General features: G+C 54.7%; 2 long non-coding RNA genes across 2 annotated transcripts; one reads left to right on the forward strand and one right to left on the reverse strand.

Moving 5' to 3' along the window:
- Window positions 1-7,995: 7,995 nt before the first annotated feature.
- On the forward strand, window positions 7,996-18,283 carry LOC129672293 (uncharacterized). Its single transcript, XR_008719479.1, has 3 exons — window positions 7,996-10,765; window positions 14,596-14,682; window positions 17,922-18,283. It is a non-coding gene; the product is annotated as an uncharacterized LOC129672293 (long non-coding RNA).
- On the reverse strand, window positions 11,104-16,062 carry LOC129672292 (uncharacterized). Its single transcript, XR_008719478.1, has 2 exons — window positions 15,172-16,062; window positions 11,104-12,880 (listed from the first exon to the last, which is right to left on the reverse strand). It is a non-coding gene; the product is annotated as an uncharacterized LOC129672292 (long non-coding RNA).
- Window positions 18,284-19,698: the final 1,415 nt, after the last annotated feature.

A 19,698-nucleotide genomic window follows, 5' to 3' on the forward strand; every position in this document is an offset into this window, starting at 1 on the left:
TGTTTCTGTCATGCCAGGGCCTGCGGTGACCTGCACACAGAGCTTCCCCCAAACCCTGAAAGCCTGGCTGGGTGCCCCAGGCTGTCTGGAGAGGTGAGCGGCAGTGCTGGCTGCCCTGTCAGCTGCTGGAGCTACAGCAGGGCTTTCCCTTTTCCCTCTTGAGACAGAGTCTCACTCAAGTCCAGACTGACCTTGAACTAACAGGCCTCCGAAGCCTCTGAAGTGCTGGGGTTATGGTGTGCCACCACACCCAGCCTGCAGTGGGCTTGAACCCTCCTCATCACCCCTCACCTCTGTCTGCCTGGGAAGCCAGTGTCTCCCACTGTCTCAACAGAATTACAGGTCTGTTTTGATGTGCTGACTCTGGATGAGGTTCGTCTTCTAGGAGGTCGAGCCACACTCAGCAGCTGTGCAGATAGTTTTATTGACTGATCTCCGTGCTCTCCAAACCGTTCACTCCCCATTAGCAGCACCATCTGTTTGCCTGGACAGCTTAATGAACCGAGGCTCATAAACGGAGCTGACATCTAAATTAGATCCAAATTGCAGTAATGGTCTCCTTTCCCAGAGATGAATGAGCAATTACTTTCAAAGCTCTAGGAGAAAAGTGGATTATGCAAACAGGTACTTCACCCGAATTGATGGCCCTGAGTGACTCTCCCTGTGCCCTGGAGAGGAGCCAGGGGAGACAGAACAGAGAGGCGTGCTGCCTGAGGGCTGCACTCTGGGTCCTCCTACCCTGTATCACGGTGATCAGGAGAGTTTTAGGGACTTCAGGTATCAAAACAGCAGCGAATTCGGATGAATAGCAACCGTAGCATGCTGCATGGCCGGGCCCCAAGGTAGGGAAGCTGGATCTCGTGAGCTCTGCAGCTTGTGCTTCGTCCAGAAGCTGGGCTGGTACTGAGAGACAGCCCGCCGGAGCTAGGACATCTGCCACCGTTCCCAAGCAGCCTTCCCTGGGTGCCCTGGGATCCTGGCCCAACTGAGCTCTTCCATCTAGAGGCCTTTCCCTAGCATTGTGTTATCTCAGTCACCTTGAGCCTTCTGTTTATATCCCGTATGACCTCAGTTCCCAGGGCCCCACCACCTGGGGGGGGGGGGCAGAGAGGCCCAGCTGACAGAAGCAAGAAACTGTTGAGTTGTGCTCTACACAGCGTGGAGACTGGAACAGAGGCCAGCTACCTGTAGGTGCTGTGGAATCTATCATTTAGTTAAGACAAGATACTTGTCCTGGAAACTCTCAGGGCAGGATCTGACCAGTGGGATTTGGGGCTTCCCACCTTTGTCTCCCCTCCCCAGGCCTGGGAAGGGAACCCCCAGAGTTGTGAGGTTGAAAGCAGCTCCAGGACTCCTGATCTCGCCCACCAGTCACCACTGGCTGCTGGCCTATGTGAGTACTCTCTTCCACAAACAGGCCCCAGAACTCTAATCAGAGCCCAGTGTAGAAGGACATGACCAGCTGTGTGCCAACCTTGGGCAGTGAGGGAAAGGGGAATTGCCCATCCTCCACCACACACCCACACCTCCATAAAAGAAAATGCTTGCTGGAAAGAATGGGTGTCGAGTCAACAGGGACACGAACAAACTCCAGTCGTAAACTCTTCCCCGTGAGGTAGGTCAGAGGGTGCTGCCGCTACACTTGGCTCTCAGGTAGGAACGCCAGGCCAAGCAGGCCCTAAGGACCTCTTCTGGAAGAAGCAAACAGCATATTGTCACCTCCTCTTTATCCCCCTCGTCCTCCTTTTCTTTTTGAGGCAAGCCCATGTTGTCATGTTGGTTGGGCCATGTTGCCCTTGTTGGCCTCAAACTGAAGATTCTCCTGCCTCACCCTCCTGAATCCTGGGATTACAGGTGTTTGCCATCACTCCTGGCAAAAGAATTGTTTCTGAGACTTCCTGTTCCCATGAGTCTAGTAAACTGGCTATGCAGATAGTGTTGGAGGCAGGAGTTACAGAGAGGTGGACACATCCCACTTGCCAACTTGATGCCTGATCTAATTCAGAGACTGAGTATGCTTGGGCTCCTGGGGGCGGGGGTCCTGGAGGTTCTTTCTCGGGCATACAGTGTGTTGAAACACCAGCTGTTCTCAGTCACACTGCAGAGGAATTTTATCTTGAACGATTCCTGCACGCTAGGTGGGACACATGCAGTAATGAGCATAGGATGAGTGGCTGACACAAGTGGGCCCTTAGCGTGACCATTGTGGTTACATGGTTATGCTGAGGGTAGAATGCTCCTGGAGCGGAGAGTGGCACACCACCGGACATCAGGAGTCAGAACATTAGAGATGGCTCACAGGGTCTCCGGGGCGGGAGGGGCTTGCGTGGGGTAGAAGAAGGGGTAGAGAAGGGGAGACAGAAGGAGGGTCAGTGAGAGCACCAGAGGTCTGCAATAGGGTGCACATTTGTCCATGTGTCATATCCAGGCAGTAGCATAGCTGGACTTTGGCAGTCAGAGCCCAGGAAAATTGACACATGGGTGTGTCAGCTTTCCAAGTACTTAGCAGCATCCTGGGTGCGGATGATTACTCACATAGCTCTCTGGACTCAAGGCAATCGCCCCTGTTAAGCTCAGGACTAAGCTAATTACCTGTGAGCTCTTAGAGAGTCTCCTCATGAGGAAGTCAGGAGAGGTTGGCCATTATGGGGGCCAGTATGAGCCATGGGCACCTATGCCCAACTTGGAGGCCAAGCGAGAGCTTGCACTTCTGTGCCTCATTCTCTCCCATCCCCCGCCACAGCCCTCACTGCACCAGCCAGCCCTCTCTGGTTCATTTGTTCTTTTCCTGTTGCTGTGACAACGCACAACAAGAAGCAGCTCGCAGAGTGGAGCAGAGCCAGTCCTCATGGCAGGGCAGGCCCGGCGGCAGGAAGCAGAGGACAGTGAACACTGCTGCTCAGTTTCTGTTCTTGACAGTCCAGGGAACTTCCTGAGACAGGCCCGGAGCTTTCCTCTCCTGGGTGAGTCCTGTCAAGTTGTCAGTGAGTACTAGTCACAGGGCTCTAGGGCTGGAGTGATGTAGTTTTACATGAGGGAGGAGAGTGCTTTTACCTCAGCTCGAGGATTCAGAGCTGTGGCCAGCAGAGCGGCCTCTTGACCATGCCTTCTGCATCTGCCGCACAGCTTTGTTCTCCGTATTTCCTCATCTTGTCACTAGAGAGGGAGAAGGGACACAGCACAGAACACAGGGAAACTGAAGATGTTCCCCTCCATGGCAGAGTGCCCTGGGCACTCCAGGAGAGGCAGAAGAAGTTAGGGCAGGGTTTGCCCTCAATGGCTGTGTTGTTGGGGGAAAGCCAGCCTCCACAGTCCAGCCTCAGGCCTCAGTTCTGGGCCAGGGCTGTAGTCCAGTGGCAGAGAGCTCGCTTAGCACTTGCAAGGCCTAGAGTTCACTCCCCAGCACTACAAGTCAAAGCAAAGTAAAACGGATGTTTTGAACTCCCAGACACTATGACTCTTAAAGGACACTAACATTCTGCTAAACAAATACCAGAAGTTGCTTTTAAATTTGGGTTTTCAAATATGTAAAACTTACTGATTTACTTCAGGGTCCACATTTCTCCCGCATGAATACAATGAAGGCTTATTGTTGGCCTCCTGCTTGGATTGGGAAGTGTCCAGGCAACCCACAGCTCTGAAGCCTGGGAACCACCGAGCTCCGAGGTGGGACCGTGTTCCAAGAGAAGGGAAACCTGAGGCATGCAGCCTTTCATCCATGCAGCAGGCAGCGCTGCCACAGTCAAGCCACAGCCGCCGCTGGCAGGACAGATCCGCCATGCTGCAGCGGAGCCCTGATCTGTCAGGGCAGCTTGCGGCCTCAGCAGCTGCCGCAGGCCTCCACAGCGCCCCTCAGCTGCAGACGCACCCCTTCAAGGGCCGTGTCTAGCCGTGAGCAGCAGGCCAGCCACTGACGCTTGACGTAGCCGGCCGCCAGACTCGCCCTCCTGCCCTGGGTGGAGACCACGGATGCCTCAGCGAGAGCTGTGCGCGGTGGCCCTGCCTGCCGCAGCCTACTGCCGCGGGAACCAACACCTCTCCTGCCTCGGAACGCCCACTCTGGGCGCCGTGGGAGCTGTCCGTGGTGCCCCTCGTGCCTCAGCCTGAGGGAGCTGACACCTTTCTGCCTCAGCGCCATGGGAGCTGTCCACGGTGACACAACCTTTCCTGCTTCAGTCTGCTGCCTTCGCAGTGGACTCTGTACATTTCGGACTCTTCGTGGCCTTTATCACCCCCCAGGGCAGAAAAGCGGCCCGACCCCTGTCTGAGGAGGCTCCAGCAGTCCATCCCCTCCCCCCAGAACTCTGTCACTGTCATCCCCAGCCCCTCAGTAGGCCTCATCCCACGTTATGCAAATTTCAGGGGAAAAGTCTGGACACAACCCACCAATCCCTGAGCAGGAAAACCGACCAATCCCTGAAGAGGAAAGCCCACCAATCCCTGAGCAATAAAACCAACCAATCCCTGAAGAGGAAAGCCCACCAATCCCTGAGCAGGAAAACTGACCAATCCCTGAGCTCCCCCAAGCTCAGGCCTTGAAATCCCACCAATCCACACTCTGAAAAGCCCTGCCCCAGAAAGATCCGCCCCCTAAGAATTCCTATATAAACGCTGTGTCTGCCTGGTTCCCGCTGCCTGCTCCAGGGAGCAGAGGCAGACGCTACTGGATTCTTCCGTTCTCTCCGCAGGATGCCCATGGGACTCTGTCCCACCTCAGAGCTGGGATGACTCCCAGCCCTCGTAGCATGTGACATGGCTTGTGGCCCCAGGGCTGTGGGTTTACCGGACACCCTTCCATCCGGAAGGCAGGCCTACCAGCCAGCCACACAGGAAATAACAGAGTCCCAAGGGCATCCTGAGGCTCGGGGGCCCAGGAACCTCACAGCTCTGAGAGGAGCCTCCTCAGCTGACACTGTAGCTCCCGGGAGGGTGACCCCAACCCTGAGGAGCTGAGGAGCCTGAGCTCTGCTCCTTCTTCATGTCTTCTTTCTTCTCTTCTTCCAATGGAGAGTCACAGCAGGCGGTAAATCTCTCAAGAGACTCATTGGAGGGACTAATCCAGGAGAGGAGGGAAGAATCCAGAGGCGTCTGCCTCTGCTCCCTGGAGCAGGCAGCGGGAACCGGGCAGACACAGCGTTTATGTTGGAATTCTTAGGGGGCGGAGCTTTCTGGGGCAGGGCTTTCCAGAGTGTGGATTGGTGGGATTTCAAGTCCTGAGCTTGGGGGAGCTCAGGGATTGGTGGGCTTTCCTCTTCAGGGATTGGTGGGTTTTATTGCTCAGGGATTGGTGGGCTTTCCTCTTCAGGGATTGGTGTTTTTGTTTTGTTTTCAGACTTTTCACCTAAAATTAGCATAATCTGGGGGGGGTCTCACTGAGGGGCTGGAGATTGCCATAGTGACAGTTAGGTGTGTGCGGGGAGGGGCCTATTAACTCATGCCTCAAGGGGTTTACGCAGACTTGAACCCTCAGCTAAACCAAACAACTTTACTAAACTGAATTTATACTAAAGGGTCAGATTCCTCCTCTTGGTCCCTGGCGGAAGGCGCCAAACTACACAACGCTCCCTGCTTAGGCTGGGGTGGTCAGCGGAGGATGGCTAGTTTAGACATTGTTGCCTCAGAGGTGGCAACCGCGCTCTGAGACTAGTTCCGGTTGGTTACCCTCCCTCCCCCTGAGTTCCCTGTCAGCAGCAGCTTAACTGAGGCCTCAGCCTCTCAGTTTCTCCCGGTGTCTGATCTCGGGCTCCAGGGCTGTGGAGATGTAGCCTCAGCCGCTCTGGGGTCCTGAGGCGTTGCTGTCCGGAGGTGTAGGGGGACCAGCAGGACATCCCGAAGATCTGCGCATCCCTTTCAGGGACCACAGTGGCACCCAGGGGAGCTGAAGAGCTGAAGAGGGGTCACCCAGGGAAAGATGTAGGGGAGCCCAGAGGCAAAACTTGAAGTGGCCCTGCCTGGCTGCTGAAGCTCCTCAGGCAGGGGCCAGGACGCTTCCTGCAAAGTATACGGTTTACGGTGTTAAACAAAGAAAGGAAGTTTAATAGCCAACACGTGTTTCTGGCTCGGTGTCTCAAGGGCTCTAATGTCTGACCATGTGACAGTTACAGATTTCCAGCCCATGACTGTCTGTAATACCTGCCCGCCTTCTGCACTGCAACCCTTAAAAATGGCAAATTTTATTTAATATTTTCTCTGGCTGAGCGGTGGTGGCACATCTTTAATCCCAGCACTTAGGAGGCAGATGCAGGCAGCTCTCTTGAGGCCAGCTCTGGTTTACAGAGGTAGTTCCAGAACAGCCAAGGCCACAAAGAAACCCTGTCTCAGACACAAAACAAACACAAATTCTCTCTGCTTTTGCGGATAGTTAGTGTGGCCCAGCAGCACCCTCAGGGATGCAGGGCGTGACAGCCTCCCGGCTGGGGAGCTGCTGAAAGGCCTGGCTTTGGGGCCTCTCCTTTGGCTGTTAGTGTTGCCACACCTGAGCTCCGGGTGAGCTTTCTTCCAGGAAGGCTTTCTCACTTTTCCCCAGAAACAACCCTATGATTGCTTTTATGTCTCTCCATTCTGGAAAACACCTTTCAGCACAGAGTTCCAAACGAACCCTCCGGGTGTTGCTTGTGCTATCTTGACTTTCTTACACTTCCCTTTGACTCTGCAAAGTCAGTGTGCCCTATTTCCCTCGGTTTGGAGAGACGAGACGCTCTGTGGATGCTCCTGCTGGGAGCAAGGGAGCTCCAGCCTCTCCAAAGTCAGTCAGTTCTGAATGTTTCTTATCCTGTTTAACTTGGGGTTAATGTACCAAAGTGACTCTAAAACTGCAATTTTCTGAAATGATCCTGAGACTATGGACTGTAATTTCTGGAAGTGTTTTAGCCACGAGAAAAGAAATTCATCATCTGATGCCTAAGAAAAGAAATTCATTAGCATTGTTTTGTTTTTTTTTTTTTTTTTGCATATTTGATCTTTCATATATTTGTCATGGGGCATATTTGGTCCAGTAGAATGACAGCTTTTAACTATGATTTGAAATGTCTAAGAAATTTAGGCTTACATTTTAAAAATGGAAAACAAATTTTTTAAAAAGTTTGTTCTCACTTTATATCCTGACAACAGCCCCCTCCCTCCACTCCTCCTGATCCCACCCTCTTCCCCTTATCTCCTCCCCTAATCTCAGATTAGGGGAGGAGGGGACCCCCCCATCATTACACTCCAGCACATCAAGACATATCAGGACAGATCGCATCCTCTTCCATGGAGGCCAAGCAGGGCAGCCCCACTAGGGGAAATGACCCAAAAGCAGGCAACAGAGTCCATGCCAGAAACCCACCCCACTTGCTAGGGGACCCCATGAAGATGCACTGCCCACCGGTTACGTGTGTAGTGGCCTAGGTCCAAACCATGGACCCACCCCATGGCTCTTTGGTTGGTGCTTCAGTCTCTGTCCTCCTCTGTGGGCCCAGGTTAGTTGAGTGTTGGTCTCCTTGTGGGGCTCTTGTCCTCTCTGGTCCTTTTATCCTTCCTCCACATTTCCGCAAGACTCCCAGAGCTCAGACCCATGTTTGGCCTCGAGTCTCAGTGTCTGTTTCAGTCTGTGCTGGGTGGAGCCTCTCAGAGGACAGCCCTGCTAGGCTCCTGGCTGCAAGCATAGCCGAGTGTCCTTAATAGTATCAGGGGCTCCCTCTACCATGGGGTGGGTCTCAGGTGGGGCCAGGCATTGGTTGGACATTCCCTCAGTCTCTGCTCCCTTTTTATCCCTGCAGGTCTTGGAGGCAGGGTGAATTTTGGGTTGAAGGTTTGTTGGTGTTCTCCCTCCACTATAAGTCCTGCCTGGCTAGGGGGTGGCCACTTCAGTCTCCATGTCCCCCACTGCTAGGAGTCTCAGCTAGAGTCACCCCACATCCTCCCCACATCTGATCCCCGCCCTCATTTTCCTCCCCACACTGTCTCCAGTTCCCTCCCTTCATCCACTCCTGTTGTCTATTCTATTTCCCCTTCTGAGTGAGAGTCAACCACTCTCCTTTGGGCACTTTTTGTTACTTAGCTTCTTTGGGTCTGTGGAAAATAGATTTTTTCAAATAATATATTCTGATTGTGGTTCCCCTCTCTCAGCTTCTCCCAGACCCTGCCCACTTCCTGATCCACCCAAATACCCGGTCTTTCTCCATTAGAATACAAACAGACATTAATAATAATGAATAAACATAAACAAACCAGAATAGGACAAAACAAACACATAGAAGAAAAAGAGCCAAAGCAAAAGTACAAGATACATGTAGAGGCACACACCTTTGCACACACAGAAGTCTCATAAAAGCATAAAGCCAGAAACCATAATATTTGCACAAAGGACTATATAAAAAACTAGACACCGGGCTGGAGAGATGGCTCAGAGGTTAAGAACACCGGCTGTTCTTCCAAAAGTCCTGAGTTCAATTCCCAGCAACCACATGGTGGCTCACAACCATCTATAGTAAGATCTGGTGTGCAGGCAGAATGTTATAAAATAAACAAACAAACAAACAAATATATATATAAATAAATAAATAAATGCTAGAAATTCCCCAATGGTTGGAGCTGTGGACAATACATGGTCATTAATCATATACAAAGTGAGTAAAGTGTAATTAATAAAAAAAATAAAATTAAAAAAAAGAACTAGACACCAAGAAAACAAGTAAGCAAATGACAAGATTGGGTACGTGTCTCAGATGAGGAAACACAAGTGGGCGAGAAATACCTACAGAAATGGTCAACATCCTCAGTCATCAAGGAGATGAAAATAAAGACTAGCAGCTGAGCTGTCGCTTGTGACCGGTGTAAGATGGAATCTCAGAGTACTTTATGTAGTTTAGGTAGTAGCTCTCTGAAGGGTGCAGTTGGTAAAGTTGTTTCCTGTTCCGTAGCCTGTCACTTTGTCTCAGTGACGGTACCCTTGGCTACACAGAAGCTTTTCCATACCTTGTGGTCCCGTTTATTAACTATTGTTCTTGGTGTCCTTGTTGTCGGTCTGCTGACGCAAGCATGGCCCCAAGATCACAGGGAACGCGCTGCAGATAGTGGGTACAGGGGACGGGGGGGCGGCGAGGCCCTGGTGCTGGGAAGTGGAGACAGGAGGATCCCTGGGGCTTGCTGGCCAGTCAGTCCAGCTGGATCGACTCCGGGTTCAGCGAGAGAACCGGGAAGTAAGATGGAGAGCGTGAGAAACACAGCTGGTGTCTGCCTCAGGCCCCCAGGCGCACACACAGACACACACTGAGCGCAGACGCGGGGTCGCTGCAGCTCGTACCTGTTCCCCGGCAGCCACACCCGGCCTAAATCTCCGCGCTCTGCCTTTCTGGACTCTTCCAGCAGCACACTGGCGAAGGGTGGCTGAGCCCACCTCGGAGACCGCCAGAGCTGCCCAGAGCCAGATTTTGAAATCCTGGTGACACTGGCACAGCTCACCGGGCTCTGAGCAGTTTGAACTGCAGACACCTCAGGCTGACAGGACAAGGCAAGCCTGGAAGCCCTTCAGAGCGCAGCGGAGCCTGGAGGTGCCTGGGATGGACCAGGCTGGACCAGGAGGTTCCTGGCGTGGTGTGCAGATCAAAGGGGCCCCCTCCGCGTGGGGAGTGAGGGCCTGCGGGCGGGCCCCTTCCTCATCAGCCAGCCATCGCTCTCCCCCGGCTCGCCTTTGCACGTGACCTGGCCGCAGTGTGCAGCAGGCCTCAGTGTCCTCCCTGAAGTCCTCAGGTGCTAACTCCGTAAACATCTCTCCCACTCCCGAACTACCTCGGATCCGAGCCTCCCTGCCGCAGACTGGGTCTTGGTCGGCTGTTTCGGGTGAAAGGTTTGAGGTTCAGGCCGGACGCTGAGTCAGATTATCGCATCTGGGAAGAGATTTACTAGGCGAGTTTTTAAACACCGTGGACAGACAGCAGATGGCGGAGGCGCCAGTGAGGCCCGCGAGGAGAGAGGGTTCCCACAGGCCCAGAGGAAGGGGTTTCAGGTAGCCAGGCTGTGTCTGCCTTCCCAGGAAGCATGGGGACAGGGGTCTTGCCTTGCCGGGAGGGAATTTGCACACTTTGAAGGGTGCGGGGCGGCGAGGAGGAGGAGCGCTCGCTGTGGCGCGGGCGCGGGCGCGTGTCCGCCTGCACGTCCCAGACGCCGCTAACCGGAGCCTTCGGACTTCTAGGGAGAAGGAAATGGCCCAGGAGTCCAGGCACCGGCAGTGAAGGGGTTAGGGTGCTGTAGAGTCAGGCATGCTCCACTAGGGGGCGCGTGTCTCAGCTGCTGCGGCCGGGAGAGCGCTCTGCCGTCAGCCCCTTCAGTGAGTTTTCTCTCTCAGCGCATGTCAGGCGGCTCACAACCCCGCATAGCTTCAGCTCCGGGGCGTCTGAGGCTCTCTTCTGGCTTCTGTGGTAACCACACACACGTGCACAAACACCTGCACACTTAAAGCAAAAAATCCCCCAAAAGGAAACGGGGCCTTGGTGTGAGCAGGAGTCTCGTCTGGCCTTAAGCAGGGAACGCTTCACCCTGAGGAACATTTGGTTTCACCACCTTGCTCTGGCTCAGGTCTCTGGAGTGGTTGCAGTTAGGAGACCTGTTGTGACTGGGGATTCCAGAAGAAGGCTTGGGCACACGAGGACGCCGCTGAGGGCTTGTAAACTGAGAGTCTCATCCTGGAGACGCAGTAACCCGCGGACACGCAGATGAGAGAAGGGAATAGCAAGCAGGAGGCGCCCCCGCCCGTCAGGAGCAGCTGGAATGTGGAGGTGCCCAGGAGGTAGGACCTTCACTGCCCAGGTCTAAGATGCAGACCCCTGCCCATCTGCTGTGTCAGATGCCATTGCTTTGTTACACCAACTTTAACTTTCGCATTTACGTTAACTTTAACCTTTTTAACTTTTTAAAAAGTTCAGACACGTTGAGACAAGAGAGGAAGATGGAGAGTCAGTAGGAAAGGCCCGTGCAATCAGCGTCAACACACCCAAGAAAGCAGCCGGCAGAGGGGAAGCCTGGGGACTGTGCCCCCGTGCCCACACTTGGACACAGCGGGAAGTGCATGCCCGAGAGGACCCACACTGTGCAAACCCCATCTTTTCAAGTTAAAAATCAGAAGCATTTACTTTTATTTTTATTTATACGGGTGTTTTGCCTGCTATGTGTGTGTGCACTGTGTGTGTGTAGGTCAGATTCCGGACTCCCCAGGCCTGGATGGTTGCAGGCCTCCAGTGGAGGAACCAAACCGGGGTCCTCTGCAGGGACAAGTGTTTCCGGCTGCCGAGCCATCCCCCAGGCCTGCCCCATTCACACAGCTGTGCCCCAGAGCCTCATGCCATCCTCCTGCTCTGTCCAGTGCCTCCCTTGCACCTGGCCCTTTCTCACTGTGCACACTGTCTCTGCTTCTGGGAGCATCCACGTCTCTGCTTAGTTCCTTCTCTAGAATGCAAGAACTTAGAATGGGTGTCAGTGGTGTTCTCCGGCCTCTTGGCCCACTGGTATCAGCATGAGCCTCTGCAGGCCAGCAGGTGGCTCAGTGAGCAAAGCAGCTGCTGCCCAGTGAGCACTGAAGGCAGAGATCCCGAGTGCAGGGCATCCCATCAGAGCCCAGCTGCTGCCCAGGCCACGGCACTAACAACCCTTCCTCTCAGATAACACACTCTGTGAACAGCTGCCAGGACCCGAGTTTACCTCAGTGGTCACTGGTGGCCACTCGTCCTGCCTCCCACCCCATCCCTGCCTTCCTGGACATCCCAGAGCTGGCACAGGCCTGTGCGGCCACACCTGTTCCATCCTCAGAAGAGGCAGGGAGAGAGCCTCCCTTCTGCCATGTGGGTCCCAGTTCCTCTCCCCAGAGCCACTGCCGGGCTGTGTCTGGCGCCAGAACTGTGCTCAGAGCCCCCAGCGCACTGTTGTCTGTCTGTCTTTGTGTTTATGGCATTAGTGACTCTTCTTTCTCCACAATGTTCCATTTCAGTGGCTCCTTGAACCCCCTCAAAGACCTTCACCTAGCAGCCATGAAAATGCTGGGAGGGTGTGGCAGCAAGGGTGGGCCTGAGTGGGAGACTGCCTGAGTGAACGAGGTGGAGAATTACCGAGGAAGACACTTCATACCAGCCTCAGGCTCCAAACACACGTGCCCGCACACCGGAACATACACCTACACACACCACATTCACAGACACGCAACAGCAGCCAGAGCTTCTGAGGGCCAGAGAACAAAGCCCAAAGGAGCTCTGTGTCCTTTGAGGTGTCCACAGTGGGTACACTGAGGGTGGCTGTCCGGACGGAGCACAGCGGAGGGAAGGCCTCCTCCACAGAAACGGCCTGGAGCCACTCTGGGTTAACAGGGGGCGTCAACAGCGAGTGCGTGCAGGGACCCTGGCCGTCCTTGGAAATCTTCACAATCATGTCAGCAGAACTGCCGCTCAAACAGCCTCTGACGTTCACCACTACGGATTCGTGAACTTCAGGTTTAAATACAAAAGCCTGTTTCTGGCAGAGAAGTTCTTTCTGCAGTGGGTGCTGAGCAGCGCAGAAGCCGCGGCTGGTGACAGTGTAGAGACAGGTGTCTGTGGGATAAGCCGAGCGAGTGCTGTCCCCGGGGCTCGGGGATCGTTGGGGAGAAGGGGTGGAGAGACCGGGTGGAAACCGCTTCTGTGGAAACCGAATCTGTGGACATGACAGGAACGCCGCCGCGATGAGCTCATGGCAGCTGCTGTGCCCACACAGAACTGTGAAGGGTTAAACAAGCCAGCAGTCTGTCCTGGAGTTGAAGGCACCTCCAGTGCCCAGCCCACAGCTGAGGTGCTGTGGGTAGCTGGCTGCCAGGTACAGGCAGAGGCGGTCTTCTTAGGGGCATAGGCCTGGTAGGTGATGCGGCAGGCAGAGCTTCACACTGTGCAAAAAAAGTTGGTGGTTATTTATTTATTTAGGATGTTCAAGATGGGGTTTCTCTGTGTAGCCCTGGCTGTCCTGGACACACTCTGTAGACCAGGCTGGCCTGGAACTCACAGTGATCCGGCTTCCTGTACCTCCCTGAGTTCTGGGATCACAGGTGTGTGCCACTGTGCCCAGCTCCATTATTATTTTTTTAAAGGCACAAACTTTGCAGTGGATGGGAAGCAGGGCTGGATCTGGGAGGAATTAGGGATGGGAGTGGGGGTGGATACGATCAAAACATCCTCAGCTCTCAGTGAATTCGTCCACTTCCTTGGTATTTATCCAAGCGCAGGGAGCGGACACGGTTCAAGACTTTGCACGGGAGCACTTTTGGCTGTTTATACACCAAGCCTGGAGACAAATGTCCTTCACTTGAAAACTGCTGCACAAACAGCTTCGGGTACAAAGTAACTTGGCAGGGTCATTGAAAACTGTTGGTACATTTACCAAAGTGAGGCTCACACAAATCAGCTTTGTCCCTGGGGACCCACCAGCTGGCACACTTGTGTAAGAGCAGAGCAGGACAGGCCAGTGGTTTCCTGGCCCTCTCCGCGCCTGTTCACCAACACGGTCCCAGACACTTCCTGAGGCCACAGTATAGCCAGTGAGCTTCCACCCCGAGTAACCCAGGGAAACAAGACACACTTCCCCTCCCAGAAGCCACAGTCTGGGCAGCCACAGTCTGTTGGCTCTGAGAAAGTTCCGAATAAGCCACAGAGCAAGGGAGTGGGATAGAAAAGTGATTCCGAGTGTCAGGTAGAAGACAGGAGCAGTGGAAGTGGCCAAAGGAAGTCCTACGGACAGCCCACTTCCTGTTTGCGCAGCCTGTCTGTCTGTCATAGGCTCTGACTCCAGCCCTCAAGGCCCAGCCTCACCGTCACCGACACGGCCATGGGGTCAATCAGGCCCTGAGCAGGTTCGGCCACGAGGAAGCAGGGGTGGCAGCTCTGCCGCGGAGGCAGCTCTGCCCCGGAGGCCGGCTCTCCTGCCATTAACCTGTGGCCAGCCGCCCTGGAGGCTGCGGCCAGGGAGCTCCCAGGACAGTGGAAGCTCAGGCGGTACCCCCCCCCCCCCCCCGCCGAGTGCATGAGTGAAGGTATTCATCCTCAGAGGAGCTCAGCTCGGTGCCATTTATGCTGTGCTTTTGATGTCCTCTTGGGGGCTTCTCTAGAGGATTATGGGAAGAAATACCCTGAAGGGAGACCTGGTCTGCTATGAGTTGGAGAAAGGACCACCTGTGACTGCACTTGACAGGGTGACCTTTGGTGTTAGGAGTCAGGGTTACAAGCCTGTACCCCAGCACTTGGCGGTGAAGACAGAACAGGTGCTCGGCTGGTCTCCTCCAGTATGCTACCCGTCCCACCAACACTAAAAACCACCTGTGAAACTCACAATACAGCCGGGCAGTGGTGACCCATAATCCCAGCACTCGGGAGGCAGAGGCAGGCGGATCTCTGTGAGTTCAAAGCCAGCCTGGTCTACAAATCGAGTCCAGGACAGCCAGGGCTACACAGAGAAACCCTGTCTCAAAAAAAAAAAAAAATCACAGTACAGAACCCGCTGGGTAGCTCCCTGCCTTACTCCAGTGTCTCTGGACTGTTTGCTTTGCTAATTAGGTAAATTTTTGCCTGAAAGTACCTGTGTCATTCTGGTTAATTCTTTCCTTTGAAGAGACCGAGATGTTCCCATAATTCATGGGCCGGAAATCTTGAAGACATGCAGTAATGCTGAGACTGGGGACAGGCAGCTCCGGGGACGGTAAGGCCTACTCGCTAGGCACACTTGCTTGGTCTCGAGAGGCTTTAGGGTGGCCTGCTCCCCCCGTGCCCTAGTACAGATCCTTTATCTCTCTGCCCCAGTTCTTCTTTGTTAGGGTGACTGACAGGTGCCAGGTATAGTTAGTCACGGAGAGGGTGGGATCACCCCTTCCCCATGTGTGTGAGGGGGACTGCCCACTCCTGTGTGTGCTGCCACTATGTGCAGCCTGAGCTCACAGATTTGGCCAGTGAGCTCCGAGGAGCCTGGGCTGCACAGTGAGAGCTGGTTTTGGAAGCCGAGATTCCAAGCGTGCGTGCCCCAGTGTACTTGGCTTTGCACCTACGCGTCGGGAGCCGTTCCTCAGGTGTCCAAGCCTGTGTGGCAAGTCCTTCGCCCAGCCCAGAAGACTGCCCCTTGTTTGTGAAGGGCACAGGCTGCCTGCCTCACGGCTTAGGGAGGGGCGTGCACAGGCGTGTTTTATTTTCATACCTGGTTGGGGGATGACACCAGTGCCGTCGCTTTACCACTGTTCTTCCGTGAGCTGGAGTTACTTAGAGAGTTTGTTTCAAGACGGAACCCGCCAGCCAGAGAAAGCTCACACGGTGTTACACACCACAGGTGGTCGATGGACGTGTCTCACAGCACATCCACGGCGCCGGTGCCGGTCCAGTCACTGTGCGGAGCCACCTCCCCCTTCGGGGCTTCTCAGGCCGCACCCGGCCCTCCCGCGGCGACGCGGCGACGGGCGCAGCCGCCGGCAGGCCGTGGCCCTGAAGCAGCCCAGCGGTCACCCCAGCCCATGCTCCTGGTAGCATTGCAAAACCCAGGCCGCCGCCCGGTGACGCCTGTGAAAGCGGAGAAGAGGCCCAGCCGGCCCTGCCTGGGCTGCAGCCAGCTCTCCCGTCCTGGCCTGCGGCGCGGTTGTGTCTGTAGCCTGACTCTCTGACCCCTCCACAGAGGAAGTCAGCGGGCTGCTGAAGGGAGGCCTGGGCTGGGAGCTTTCGACAGGCCGTCCAGAGCCTTTGGTGTGTGGCGAGCCCTTCAGCTCCCTCATGCTTTATCTTCTTGGAAAATGAGTCCCCCGAGGGCCCAGCTGTCTCGCCCCTGTCCCAGGCCGACTCGAGGCCCACACCCAGGCCCCCTCGCCCAGCAGCCTGCTGATCGCTACAGGCGCGGTGTCCCAATCACTCAACATTTCCTCACTCTGCTCTCATTTCCCGTGCACCATGGGACCTCAGCAGGGCAGCCAGAGTCCCTGCACCCCACTGCTTGGCATGGAAGGGGACAGAAATGGACATTTTCTCAACCGGTTCACGGAGGCCTGCCCAGGTGGCAGCCTGAGGGACCGTGTGTTGTAAGACCTGGGGTCTCACAGCTCAGGAGTTCAAGATCGCGCCCTTCCCAGAAACTCGCCCAGACCAAGACTCATTGCAAAAGCAAGAGGCTTATTAACCATTGCACAATGGGGTCACCCCTGCCAGTCAGCAAAGACTGGCACCGGAGACAAAGGCCTTTAGGTTTTTAAAAGAAAAATTGTGGGAAATTTGAAGTTGCAGTTTTGGCAATTTAGGATTGGATGAGGAAGCTATAAAGTAAGATAATTGGTTAGTCTTAGGTGCTCAAGCTTGGCCAGTCCTGCCAAGTGTGGATGCAGCTGCAATTGAAGGTGGGGTGGTTAGCTCATCCTTGAAGATTAGGGCTGCGGACTCTTGGCTGGAGGTCAAAAGCTACTCAGAAGAAGTCTGGGTTCGTTGCTAAGAAATGCTATCTCAAAGACAAGGGTCTGGTCCTTTTTTTTGCTGAGTGAAGGTCATTGCTTGCTTGCCCTTTTTTTTTTTATATCTGTCCTCACAGATAGGGTCACATTCCTCCATTCTCTGGAAAGGCACTAAGAGGCTTTAGCTTAGCCTGAACCTAAAACTCAAGGCTATAGGCTTTAGAAGACATACAGGTTACAGTTAGTCTGGCCCTTTCAGTGTGACGGTCGTCCTGAGCTGCCGTGGAGCGAGAACATGGCCCCCTCAGACACTAGAAGGCTCCGGGTCAGGCTGGAGGACCCGCATGGGGCCAGGCCCTCAGGTCTCATAGTCCCTTCTGGTGCACTATCTGGCTCCACCCCCCATGCCGCCCTAGCACCGCGATGGACTGTGTCCCCTCCTAAGCCCTGAGCCCACACTCCTTTAAGTGGCTTCTTCTCCGCTGGCTACAGCAGGAAGTGTTACCACTCAGAAGGTGGAGCTAGCGTACTGCCTGCGCTGCTGAGCCTGGGTTCAGGTGGGAGGCCTGCCCCAGGGAACAGGGGTGAGCACGGGGAGAACCAGGGTGAGACTCCCCATGTTGGCCTGGAGGGTCCACACGTGAGCAGAACATGCGAACCTGCCCCCACAGCGCACAGAGGCGTGGGCAGAGGAGAGCTGTTCCAGTTCAGAACAGAGGGTGCAGACAACCTGCCGGGCGGAGGCTGACGGTGTGGCGAGGAGTGGTCGAGCCCCTATCCAAGTCCTGTAATTTAATGATCTCATCTCTAATTTTCCTCCTAAAACGGAGCTTTGGGCAGAGTAGACACGGGGTATACACGGATCCTAGAGCAGCATGCCTTCAGCCCAAGCACCCGGCACTGTTGATCCTCCTTTTCATCTGGGCTGTGACCCAGGACAGACCCTGGGGGGGGGGGGGAACTCAGTGGAGAGTTAAAATGTTGCAGATCCAGAGCTGGTTCACAGTCCAGCTCTGCTGCAGACCTAACATCTTTGTGACTGTCAGGTTAATCCTTTTGGAATAGATCTCGGAAGACTACTGGCACAGTAGTCAAGAGCTAAGACTGTTACCAGCTGGTTTCTGAGACCCATGGCAGAGACTTCCCTGCTGTGCATAGCCGGCTGCAGAAAAGAGCCTTGTTTGACGATTTTTATGACTTCCTTTGTGCTGTAACTGTTTGTAACGGTTCATAAAACTGTGTTTGGGGGACCCTGAACCCTGGTTGAGGAGGAAGCTGTGCTTTAGCAGACAGCGGTGGGAAGGTGAAGGCCTTACCCTGTTCTTAGCGGTTTAGCCTGCACTGGGTGCTTTTCCTTTCACCCTTCCAATCCCCTGAGACTAGATGGGAGAGAAAAATGTACAGGGGGGAAGAGGGTAGCAGCAGCTGCAGGCTGCTTCCTGCTGATTAGGGCTGTTGGGTTCCTTGGGGCAAGTTTGATCTTCACTGTCAGGACATCTAATCTCTTCTTGTTCCTTTGCAGACGACTCCCTGACAAATAGCATCCAACAGCATCCAGCCACCAGCCAGCACACATCTATCGAGGCGCTAGCATCTATGTGCCCTCTGAAAAGTCCCTGGGATTCCAAATGTCACACAATCCCAGAAACTACCTGCAGCTGGCAAAGCTACGCCTCTGCCTAGAGCACAAGGCAAATCATAGCCCACTGCTGGGAAGCGGCCCCAGATCCCCACACCTGGGATTAAAACAAAAACATGTTCTTAGAATATGTGTGTGTGTTTTAAAAGAAACCAAATCACACAATTCTCACTACAAGTGTGTTCAATTCCCAGAGGCCCTGGGAGTGTTGAAAACAAGTCAGAGGAAAGAAACTGGCAGCTGAGAGCTGGCGGCGGCTGTACCCCTCCTGCTTCAGGCTGCCTCGCTGAGTCTGCAGGAGAGCAGACAGCTGGCCGAGGCCAGGTTCTCAGAGCCAGAACAAGGATGTGGCTACTGAGTGCAGAGGCCACCGTCCACCTCTGTTTCATGGTGCCCGGAGGAGTCCTGGAGAGCAGATGCCACGTGACCCAGAAGAACTGCCTCCCAGCGTGGACGCCCTAGCACACTTCGGAATGTTCAGCAGTTGTTTTTCGTTTGTGTTTACTGTGGAATATTGGTACTTTAATTCTTAACTATGTGTAGATGCGGGTGTCTGTATTAATGAGTGCCCAAGGAACCCAGAGAGGTCATTGGCTGCTCTGCAGGTGGAGCTTGAGAGCCGCCCGATGTGGGTGCTGACACAGAGCTCAGGTCCTCTGGGAGAGCTGCAGGCCCTCGTAATTGCTGACTCATATTTCCAGCCCCCACGAGGCAGGGTCTCACGTGGTCTGGGCTAGCCTCAGACTTGCTGTGTAGCTGAGCAGGGCTCCACGCCCCTCACCCTCCTTGCTGGGCTTACGGGTGTGCATAGTCCCCAGCTATGCGGTGGGGGCTCTTCAAGGAGCAGGTGGGAAGTTCTGTCTTGGGGGAGTGAACGGGCCCTGATCTGGAAGGAGAGGGAAGAGCAGGAGCACAGGAACAACAGTCACAAAGACACTGAGAAGGCGTGGTGTGCGGTGGGGGACAGGGACCTTTGTCTGGGATCCCTGCTAGCACACTCTCCAGAGCAGCACAGCCCGTCCCGAGGGCGCTAGCACAGTGTCCACCTAAAGGCTTTACGTGGCGCCTGCGAGTGTGCGCAGGCGTGTGCGCGGGAGGAACGTCATCCACCTCGTTTTGAGACAGGGTCTCCCATTTGCCTGAGACCTCTCCGTTGGAGGCTCGGCGGCCGGCCCGCCCCGGGAGAGGCCGCCCTCGTGGCTGGGGTCGCACAGCGGTGGGCAGCTGCCCCTTGCTCTCTGCCTCCTGTCACGTGAACAGGAATGCAGCACCTTGTTATCCTGTCAGAGCAGGGAGGGGAGAACCAGCAGGGAACTGTGTCAAAGGCCACAGATCAGACCCAGTTAAAGGCATCCATGTCTAAAGACACTTTCCAGATGAGGCCAGGCAGAGCGTAGGAGGCCCTGCCGGGGAAAGGGGGTCCTCCATTAGCCCTGAGCTCAGAAAGGCTTCCAGACTGGGAGGGCTGCAGCCTCAAACATCCGGGTCCTTCCAACAGCAGGAGCCTTACCCACTGAACCACCTCCCTTGTCAAGGGAGATGTTTTGATGAAGAAAGAAAGAAAGAAAGAAAGAAAGAAAGAAAGAAAGAAAGAAAGAGAGAAAAAGAGAAAGAAAGAAAGAGAGAGCGAAAGAAAGGAAGAAAGAAAGAAAGGAAGGAA

This window comes from Psammomys obesus, unplaced genomic scaffold, assembly GCF_907164565.1.
Source record: "Psammomys obesus unplaced genomic scaffold, mPsaObe1.curated_primary_1811, whole genome shotgun sequence".
In the NCBI taxonomy this organism is placed as follows: Eukaryota; Metazoa; Chordata; class Mammalia; order Rodentia; family Muridae; genus Psammomys; species Psammomys obesus.